The sequence below is a fragment of the Oryzias latipes genome, chromosome 4 (assembly GCF_053564925.1).
Source record: "Oryzias latipes strain Hd-rR chromosome 4, Olatipes_Hd-rR_3.1".
Classification (NCBI taxonomy): domain Eukaryota; kingdom Metazoa; phylum Chordata; class Actinopteri; order Beloniformes; family Adrianichthyidae; genus Oryzias; species Oryzias latipes.
In genome coordinates this window covers 14,008,531-14,019,316 of record NC_136240.1, presented here as the reverse complement: position 1 = coordinate 14,019,316, position 10,786 = coordinate 14,008,531, and positions in this window count along the sequence as shown.

Below are 10,786 nucleotides of genomic sequence, written 5' to 3'. Positions count from 1 at the left end.
TGCTAGCAAATGGAGCCCACCTTGACAGCCGGGGGAGGGAGGCTCAACTCCCCCCAGAAGCAGACGACAGTGCGGAGTGGACCAGAGTTGTGGGCTGGACCCATGTTGGGGACTTTTGCCACGTTCCCATAACCATGAAGGGGGTGTCCTGTGTAGCACTTGTGGACACAGGGTCCACTGCCACCCTGCTCAGGCCTGACATGGTCCCAGCTGAGATGCTACTGGAACCCACAGCTGTCAAGCTACGAACTGTGACCGGGGACTTGACTCCCATGCTTGGCCGGGGGACAGCGAACATTCGAGTGGGTGGCATGACGGTGGATTGTAAGGTGTGGGTTGCAGCTGTGCAGGATCAGTGCATATTGGGCTTGGACTTTTTGAGAGCAGCCCGATGTGTGTTGGACCTAGGGGGGAATACCCTGGAGTTCCCTGGGGGGCCTAAGGTACCCATGGTCCGACCCATTCGGGCCCAGTGCTTACCCCGAGAGACATCAAGGGCGGTAGAGATGCAACAGGACCTGTCCCCGCCCTACTCTATTCCGCTGCCCACCACTCTTCAACCTAAGATCGAGACGCAGCCACTGCCCTCAGATCAGCGGAACGCAGCAGTTGAGGCTGACAGAGTGACAGCTGTGAAGGAGATCTGGAGGCGCAGCTGTGATGGGTTGCAGCCGGGACAGAAGGATGAACTGTGGAAGGTGCTGTTAGAGTATAGAGACATTTTTGCACTTTCTGAGGATGAGGTGGGGCTGACGCACCTAGTTCATCATGAGATCGATACTGGAGATGCCCGCCCCATTAAAACACGCCCCCGCCGCCTCCCCCTTGCCCACCAAGTGGCTGCTGACAGTGCGATTGAGGAAATGCTGCGTGGCGGCATCATCGAGCCGTCAGACAGCCCCTGGGCTTCAGGGGTTGTAATGGTCAAGAAAAAGAAGGGTCCGAAAATGCGGTTCTGCGTGGACTACAGCCCGCTGAATGGGGTGACCAAGAAGGACTCGTACCCGCTGCCCCGCATAGATGAGTCTCTGGACTTGGTGTCTGGCTCATCTTGGTTCTCCTCATTGGACCTGCGCAGTGGATATTGGCAGGTGCCGCTCAGCCCCGAAGCCAGACCAAAGACTGCTTTCTGCACCGGGAGAGGGTTGTGGCAGTTCCGCGTGCTCAGTTTTGGCCTGTGCAACGCTCCTGCCACGTTTGAGCGCCTGATGGAGAAGGTGCTGGCCTCCATTCCCCGTCAGGAATGTTTGGTCTACTTGGATGACATTCTGGTACACGGGGGGTCTTTCAAGGCTGAGCTGGAATCGCTGAGGAAAGTCCTGCAGAGGATTGCTGCAGCAGGTCTGAAGCTGCACCCTGACAAGTGCTGCTTCATGAGAAGAGACCTGGAGTTTTTGGGTCACAGGATTGAGGGCGAGGGCATCAGCACTTTGGAGGAGAAAGTGCAAGCTGTGAGAGACTGGCCAACGCCCACCACTCTAAGAGACTTGAAGAGCTTCCTGGGGTTAGCCTCCTATTATAGGCGGTTTGTTCGCGGGTTTTCCTGCATTGCTGCCCCTCTGTTTCACCTGCAGAGGAAGGACTGTGACTTTGTTTGGACGCAGGAGTGTGAGCAGGCTTTCAGCTCTTTGAAGAAGGCTCTGACAAACTCTCCTATCCTGACCCCCCCAGATCCCAAATTACCCTTCATTCTGGATACGGACGCCAGTGATGTGGGAATGGGGGCCGTGCTGAGCCAGATGGGGTCAGCAGGAGAGAGGGTGGTGGCTTACTTCAGCAAGACCCTCAGTAAAGCGGAGCGGCGCTACTGTGTGACTCGCAGGGAGCTCCTGGCTGTTGTCAAAGCCATAGGCCATTTCAGATACTATCTGTGCGGCCTCCCCTTCACAGTCCGGACAGACCACTCTGCTCTGCAGTGGCTGATGACCTTCAAGGAGCCAGAAGGTCAAATCGCTCGCTGGCTGGAGGAGCTGGCTTCATTCTCCTTCACAGTGGAGCATAGACCGGGCTCCCGCCATGCTAATGCTGACGCCATGTCTCGACGCCCCTGTGCCCTGGCAGGCTGCCAGTACTGTGAGAAAAGGGAGGCTCGGGAAGCAGTAATCAGCAGAGAGGAGCAGAGCCACACCAGTGAAAGCAGCTGGCCAGTTTGCAGACTGGTGCAGGGTGTGGACTCCACTAAATGGAGAGCGCATCAGGAGCAGGATGTTGACCTGCAACCAGTGCTGCAGTGGGTGGAGGCCGGCCGCAAACCTGAGTGGGGGGAGGTGGCAGGGTGCTCCCCCGGCTCCAAAGGACTCTTCGAAAAGTTTGATGCTTTGAGACTGAAGGATGGAGTACTTCAGAGGGCCTGGAAAGAGCCGGCTACCGGAGAAGAACGGTGGCAGGTGGTGGTCCCTCGTACGCTGAGAAACTCAGTCCTCCAAGGTTGCCATGGAGCTGCAAGGTCTGGACACTTTGGCGTGTCAAAGACCCTCCGTCGCATCCGCCAGGGGTTCTACTGGGGCCAGCTTAGGAGGGATGTGGAAGACTTCTGCCGCCGCTGTGACATCTGTACAGCGCATAAAGGCCCCCCTGATCGGTCCCGCGCTGAGCTCCAGCAGCTGGCAGCAGGGGCACCAATGGAGAGAGTAGCAGTGGACATCATGGGCCCGTTTCCACGCACAAACAGAGGTAACCGATTTGTTCTGGTTGCCATGGACTACTTTACAAAATGGCCGGAAGCATATGCCATCCCAGACCAGGAAGCAGTGACTGTTGCAGATGCCCTGGTGGAGGGCATGTTTTCTAAGTTTGGCGCTGCTGAGGTCATTCACAGTGACCAAGGGAGGAACTTTGAGTCTGCCATGTGTGAGCGTTTGGGCATGCGGAAGACACGGACCACCCCCTTACACCCCCAAAGTGATGGCTTGGTTGAACGTTTTAACAGGACCCTGGTGAAGCAACTAGCCATCCTCACCTCAGCACCCCAGAGTGACTGGGACGAGCATCTTCCACTCGTTTTGATGGCATACAGGTCTGCAGTGCAGGACTCCACCTTATGCACACCTGCTTTGCTCATGTTGGGACGAGAGCTACGCACGCCAGCAGAAATGTCTTTTGGGAAACCCCCCGATGCCCTGGGAGCTCCGCCTGGACCTGAATATGCCAGGAAGCTGCAGGACAGAATGGACACGGCTCATGCCTTTGCCCGCAATCAACTGGAGAAAGCCGGCATAAGGCAGAAGAGGAACTACGACCTGAGGGCCAAAGGCAAAGACTTCAAGGCAGGAGACCTGGTGTGGGTGTATAACCCGAAAAGGAAAAAGGGTCCCACCTGGAGGAAGGCGTGTGACCCTCCACAGGGACAGACTGGCTCCGTACAGGGGTGATGCACGGCCACAGCAGTACTTTGGGAGGTCGTTGCCCCCCTCAGCTACCCCCACCCATGCTAGGGCTGGTCCCCCCGCCAATTCCCCACATGCACCCCCACAGCAGCAGGTGGTCTCGGGACATCACATGGCGCCATCCGTGCCGGCTCCACGGAGGCCCAGGAGACTGAGACAGCCTCCCCCCCACCTCCGTGACTTTGTGTGTGACCCCACGGGACGTGGGACTTTGTAGGGGGGAGGCAGTGTAGCGACTAACGTTGTTGGGGCTCTGTTAATGTGTTCTGTGTTACATCGTTGCTCCAGTGGGATTGGATGAGCGGGAGAATGGGCGGAGGAGCAGACAATAAAAGAGGGGTCGTGGGTGCATGAGGGGGGAGAGGATGGACGCGTTGATGGAAAGTTCTGATTATCGTTGTACTGTATTTGGCGTGGTTACGGCCGACAGTAACTGTTCCTAAGTCATTAAAAAGCCTCACGGTTAGAAACAGTCGCCTCCGCTTCATTATTGCGTCGGTGGGACGCTACAATATATATATATCTCTTTATATCGCCGAACCTTGACCTAAGCGGTGGTGTGGCGCCTTGTCACGTTCGTGAAAAAAGCAATCCAAATCGGAAAAAAAACAAGTATTAAGGACTAAAAACACATATGTATATATATATGTATATATGTATATATGAATAGATAGATAGATAGATAGATAGATAGATAGATAGATAGATAGATAGATAGATAGATAGATAGATAGATAGATAGATAGATAGATAGATAGATAGATAGATAGATAGATAGATAGTTAGATAGATAGATAGATAGATAGATAGATAGATAGATAGATAGATAGATAGATAGATAGATAGATAGATAGATAGATAGATAGATAGATAGATAGATAGATAGATAGATAGATAGATAGATAGATAGATAGATAGATAGATAGATACATAGATAGATAGATAGATAGATAGATAGATAGATAGATAGATAGATAGATAGATAGATAGATAGATAGATAGATAGATAGATAGATAGATAAATAGATAGATAGATAGATAGATAGGTATAGACATAAATTGAGTCCCTAAATCGGTCACACACCTAGGTGTGTGAAATTTGTTCTCCGCATTTGACCCCTTCCCTGGGGGAGCGGTGAGCTACAGACACAACCCCGCTCGGGAACCATTTTGGTGGATTTAACCCCCCAATTCAACCCCTTATTGTTGAGTGTTAAGCAGGGAGGCATTGGGTCCCATTTTTTAAAGTCTTTTGTATGTCGGCCTGGGTTTGAACCCAAAAATCTTATTTTACATCCATTTATGAAGCCTTAACCATGATTGTACAGTCAGTTACCAAAAATTCTTTAATGTAAAGCATTTCACTTTGATTGCTGATCTGATTCTTTTTTTTATGTATAAGATACTAAACTGTACTTATTCTAAGACAGCAGTATCTGCAGAGAGGAGGCTCCAATGGTAACTGGCAGTCACTTGCACGCTTTGTTTATCCATTAAAAGACTGTCTCAGTGAGGAAGCTGCAACAAGGAAGCTGTGTTTATTCCTTTAGACAGTCCTAGTCAGATTCATTTTGTTTTAGTAGAGAGATTATTTCATTAGATTAAGTTTTTGTCAAGAGACAAATCGCCACACACTGAGTTTTGTCTGTCCTGAGTTTAGATCCTTTTCTTGCATATTTTATATGGGTTTTTTAGGAATCTTTCTAGCTACGTAAATGTAACATTACACATGCACCTTGAAACTTCATGTTCACTTTTAAACACATTTTTTAGGAGCATAATCTCAAGACAGAGTGCAAGATTTTGATTAGTAAAATTAAACATTGTTCTTGGAGGCCTGTGCATTGAAATCCTTCATCTACCAAAGACCAACTATTCCATGGTAGCAATTGAGAAGACAGTTCCTCTAAGACCTAATTTCCATACTTTACTTCCTACATCCTCTGTAGTCTTTGACATGTTGGCGAGTTTGTCTCCTGTCTCATCACATATAAATTCCAAATGGATTACCCCCTGTCTCTGACATGTTAGTGGGGAATGACTTCAATTTTTTAAAATTATATAAATAATAACTTGCTGGGCGACTTGTCAAGCTATGATTGCTAATCTACGAGGGGGGATTTGAATAAGTCCTTAGTGGCTGTGCGCTCACCATGCCTCAGTCTCTTCCTCATCCCTTGCTCAGCTCCCGACTCAGAAGGAGGGCCCATCTTGGAGAACCTGTCGTGCTAAGTGAGATTAATTTCAACATCATAAATAACATTAGCCTGTTGAAGGGGGGTAGGAGTTGGTGCTGTGTTAGAAAGGCAAACATATTTCCAGTGGTGTGCCGGTTCAATCCGTGTTCCTAATCCTATCCTAGTTTTTTGGAGCAGCACTGTAATGTGACTGTCCCCCAAACGCACACCAAAATATTGTTTGTAGAAGAATTAACTTAAGTTAATGAACACTTATCTCCTCCACCTTTCCTTCTACAGGAAAGTTAATGTATTCGTGTTGAATGTGTCTTTAAATCAAGGTTCCTTCTTTATTCCATTTGTTCCTGTTATCACAGAGTATTTCCATCTTTTATTTAGACATTTTTCCAATCAGCCAGATTTCTTGTAAAAACCCACAATTTAACATTGAATTCTCCTCTACATTTGTAATTTAGTCAAAAAAAAATAAAAACTCCCAACATTGTTCTGATAAGTTAACTCCATCCTTAATAGTAAAAAAAGAAAAGAAAAGGCTTGCATTTTATTTTATGACACAAACGTTAATTCTTTGTTTTTTTAACAATCTAAATTTGAACAGCTGAACAGTCAATTTGAGGTCCAGCAGCACCCATTGTTGGCACCACCGCTGTAGTCACTTAGTGTGGGATCGCCAACAATTGAATACCAAAGCAATCCGGAAACGACTGTTTTCACTCTACTGCTCAGAAGCTCTGTGCAGGGTCCATTAGGGTGTTCAGCCATGGTTCGGCAATCTACACAAACCAGTTTGATCTGAAAATCTGAAACAGCCTTAGTCATTTTTCAAAATAGATGCAAAAATTTGATTTGATTTATTTAAGCACAACAAAACTTCAGTACTGTTTTATTGAAACTGAATGATAATCACAAGAAAAACAGTCAAAGGTCCAATCAAATTGAAAAAAAAATGATAACTATTATTCTAAAAGATGAACAATTGGAAATCCTTTTTAGCTTAACTCTCAATCAAAATGATTTTGATTTTCTTCTAATTTTAAAATAGTTGGTAAACTTGTGAAAATATATTTTAAATCCAACCAGACACACAGTGCTTAAAATCACTCCACCGGAAACTATAATAGTGGCCCCCGAGGTTCAATTGAAGACGAACCAAAATCACAATGTGGCCAGACAACAGCAGAATTGTTTCCAGGGGGAATGCTGGGATCTGTACTCTGTTCTCTGTCCCATTTAGTTTTTCCAACACATTATTGGAGTGGGTCTACTTGTTATAGGGTAGCGTTTGATCAACTTCAAATGATTATGTTGCATTCATAAAAGAAAAATACAAACTGTAACAGTTCTTCACAGTGTTCTTTTTTTCTTTCAGTCACAAGTATCAGACTTGGACCTAGCTAGTTTTTGAATGAACAAAGTATTGATCATTTGTGGATCTTTTGTATAAACGTTTCCAGTGGTCTTTTGATTATGAATATGCGATTTTTAAAAAAAGTGTCAAAAAAGGTCAACTCTGTAATTTACAAAATGCCGAGTGTTACAGGCAACTGAGTCAAAAGAGTGTGCTTTGAAATTTTGCATTAAGGGAATTCAAATCAGCTACTTTCATGTTTAGCGCTAGTAAGATTAGCTGACTTATTTTTAATGTTATCGATTTTTTTTTTTTTTTTTTTTACTTTTTTATTCCTTCATCTAATTTATTTCAAACACAAAATGAAAATAAACAAAATGTTGAGTAGAGAAAAGTCTTGTATTATCCACTATCTTTTTATAACACCTTTTGTTGTGCATATTTCCATTTACAATTTTTTTTTCCTTAAAACACTTAAATTACTACTGTTCAATACTTTCCAAATTCTTTTAGTGTCTGATTTTTTTTTTTTCTAAGAGTTTGGTATAATAGTCTTTTTTGCCTGTTCACATGATACTGGTTAATTTTTTTGGATTGCTGTCCCACTTCAACAGTTCTATTTTTAAAAAATTGTTTGGATAAACTGTTCTTTTTTTTTTGCATGCGTTTCTCAGTCCATTTGTCATCCAAGGATTTGAATTGTTTTCTATGACAGGATTTTGTAAGTGGGCAGTTTTTTCGTATATTAATGTAAACCCCTGCATACATTTTTCAAAAGCTGAGTTAACATATAGTTAACTTGCTTATAGTTCTGATTTAAATGCATACATGGATTCCTCTGTTAGTTTTCTTGTGTAAACTATTTACCTTATTTTTTTTATTTTCATAGTTTGCAAATACTGGAAGGTGGTCACTGATGTCAGTCATCAGTAATCCACTTTTTATTCTGTTTTCTAGGCAGTTCGTGTATGCATTATCTATCAAGGTCGCACTATTTGTTGTTATTATGCTCTGTTTTGTTGATTAATGGATATAAGTTTAAACTGTAAATTGTGTGAGTAAAATCTTCTGTCATGGTGTGTTTGTTTGGGTTCAACAAATCTATATTAAAATCGCCACAATGAAATATTACCTTTTTGGAGATATTAGCAAACATGTTTTTAATAGCACTTGTGGAAGTTTTAATGTTTGATGCAGGGGCTCGATACACGCAACTGACAATTATGTCACTTTTCTTTCTCCATACTGACCTCTATACATATTCCATGACATCGTCAATACAGCCAGACATTGTCTCCACAACTTTGCGTTTAAGACTGTTGTGAATGTAAAGAATCACCCCCTCCGCCTTGCTCATTTTTCCTGTTTTCAAAGTGAAAATCATAGTCCTTAAGCTGGAAGTGTAAGCTCTTTTCTGCCTTTAACCGAGTTTCTGATATTGCAATTATTTTGAAAAGTTTGTTGAATTGGTGCAAGTATTCTTCAATAGCTTGCTGATTCGTGTAGAAACTTTTGCTGTTAAAATGTATGATTGAGAGTTCTTGATAAGGATCTGTATTTCTGTTGTATTCTTCCTCTGTATAATAACTACAGTGGTTCTTCACAAAGTTAAAGAAATTGATATCTGGGTCGATGACTACATCCATGGTTGTGTTTTTTTTTTTTTTCTCATGTTAAAGATGTGTGCAAGGCAGACCACACTTTTGTTTTTTCTATTGAAATTTATCCAGGTGACTGTGATGACTTTTGTTCAGGTGGGCCGTTTAATTTAATGAAAACTTTGCTGCTAACGTTGATTTTGTTTTATTTTATTTATTTTTTGAGAAATCGTGCTTTCCGTGCGATGTCAGAATTTTTTTTGTTTAGATGTTCATTCATGTAGACACTTGTTCCTTTTAGTTTTCTTCCTTGCTTTAGGAGAGCATTTTCATACTTTCTATTTGAAAACTGCATTATTATTACAGAGGAGTTATTTTTTATTTTCTTTGGGAAGGGATGGTTAGCTTCGTGTCATTGCTTCTTGACAGCAATGCCTTTAGGAACGCCAAGACTTGTTGCTCATCTGATTCTTGCTCTGTTTCCTCACAATTATTTGCCTGATTAATTGCCCCAGCATAGGAAGTTGGTTTGATTTCAAGACCACCAATAATGACATAATTTATGTTCGAGATCCGACACACGACATTTGAGTTGTGCAATCTTCGTATCTTTTTCTGCATTTTGTTTTTTAACTCTATTATTTCTGCATTTTTTTTTTATTTTTCAACTAAGTCCACAAGTAGTTACTGTTTTTTTGAGATGTTTGTTAAGTTTAGCGTTTTTTTTTAAAATGTACTCTAGTTCTTCTTCTGTCATTGTGCTACTTTGCTTGCTGTTTTTGGGTGGCATTCTAAACTATTCCTGTGGTCCGCTGCCGCTGGTGCTGTTTACTGCTGCAGGATGACGACCTGGGTTTGGCGGTTAGCTGTGCAGGGCTAGATGACGGTGCCCCTCCAGGCTTGGACGTCGCTGCTTGCTGTGTAGGAGACCGACGCTCGCCAAAGTTTGGTGGTTAGCCACGCCGGGCTAGATGACGCTGCTCTCCAGGCTTAGATCTCCATGCTCGTCGAGTTGCTTCACCTGGTCTTACTAATTGCCTTAGATCATCACTTCTTCACCATGTCTACCTTGATTTTATTAAGGCCCGCAGCAGTCACAGACTGCAAAGACCATATTGTAACTGCAACGAGGGTCGAACACTCAAAAAGGTTCAATACGTCAAAACGCCAAAAACCAGGTCAAAAGTCGCCCAAAGCACAAAACGACATGCCAAATGTGTAATGCAGCAAAAATACACACACACCCACACAAAATTACCGCAAAAACGTCCAAATTGTAATAGCAAAAAGGACGACAAAAACACGAAAACGGCTCAAAATCCCTCAAAGGAAGGGTATAAGCCCCAAAAGACATGACCAGTATATAGTAATAAAAAAGCTCAGTTGAAATACATAGGAAATCCTAACTAACTTCTATGTTGTTTCTGCTTCGTTTCATTATTATTCCACTTTCTATCTGCGCCTTTGAGCGAAAATTGGACCCCCGCCACATACCCGAAAACCCACCAAAATTTGCACACACCTAGAATAAATTGGAAATGAATTTTCGGCAATGAATGTGCTATGAATGTCTTTGCACATTCATAGCACGTTTTCATACTGTCTTTGCACATTTTGCTTGTTTCCTCTATTACATTAATTAAAACATGCCTTTTTCATTACAGTATATGATTTTGAATACATGAACATGTAAATTTGTGCAAAAAAAGCTTAAAAAAGAAAAACAGAAATGGTTAAAAAAAAAAGAAATACCAACTCCCAGCCATGAACTCTTTAGACAGGATTGACCTTAACTCAAGCAAACCTTGGATACTAAGTGCAGCTGACCTATGTGCTTTCGTCTCCATTCATAAGAGGATGTCAGGGCCTGTTCTGCCTTGTTTGCTGTTAGGAGGATGAAAAGCAGCAGCCAAATAGTGCTCCATTTATATGCCAGTTTATACGTTCTAATGCTAAAGGGTGTTTAAGGCTTCCAATATTGCTGCTGGATGGGACTCAATCAAAGATGACATGATTTTGTCTAAAACTAGAATGACAGAAATCTACTTTCGAGGAAGTTCTCATCAAAAACTTTATAATAGGTCAAATAAATGGCCACCCATCACACCAAACCTTTTTTAACAACAGAGCTCACCTGCCACTTCATATTCAGTTGATGAATCTTTTTACTAGGTACAAAAAGTTAAACGGTTTCTTTCTTTTACCTGTGTTCATATACATGTATACATGCTCAAAATGTTTGGGAAAAAATGTGCA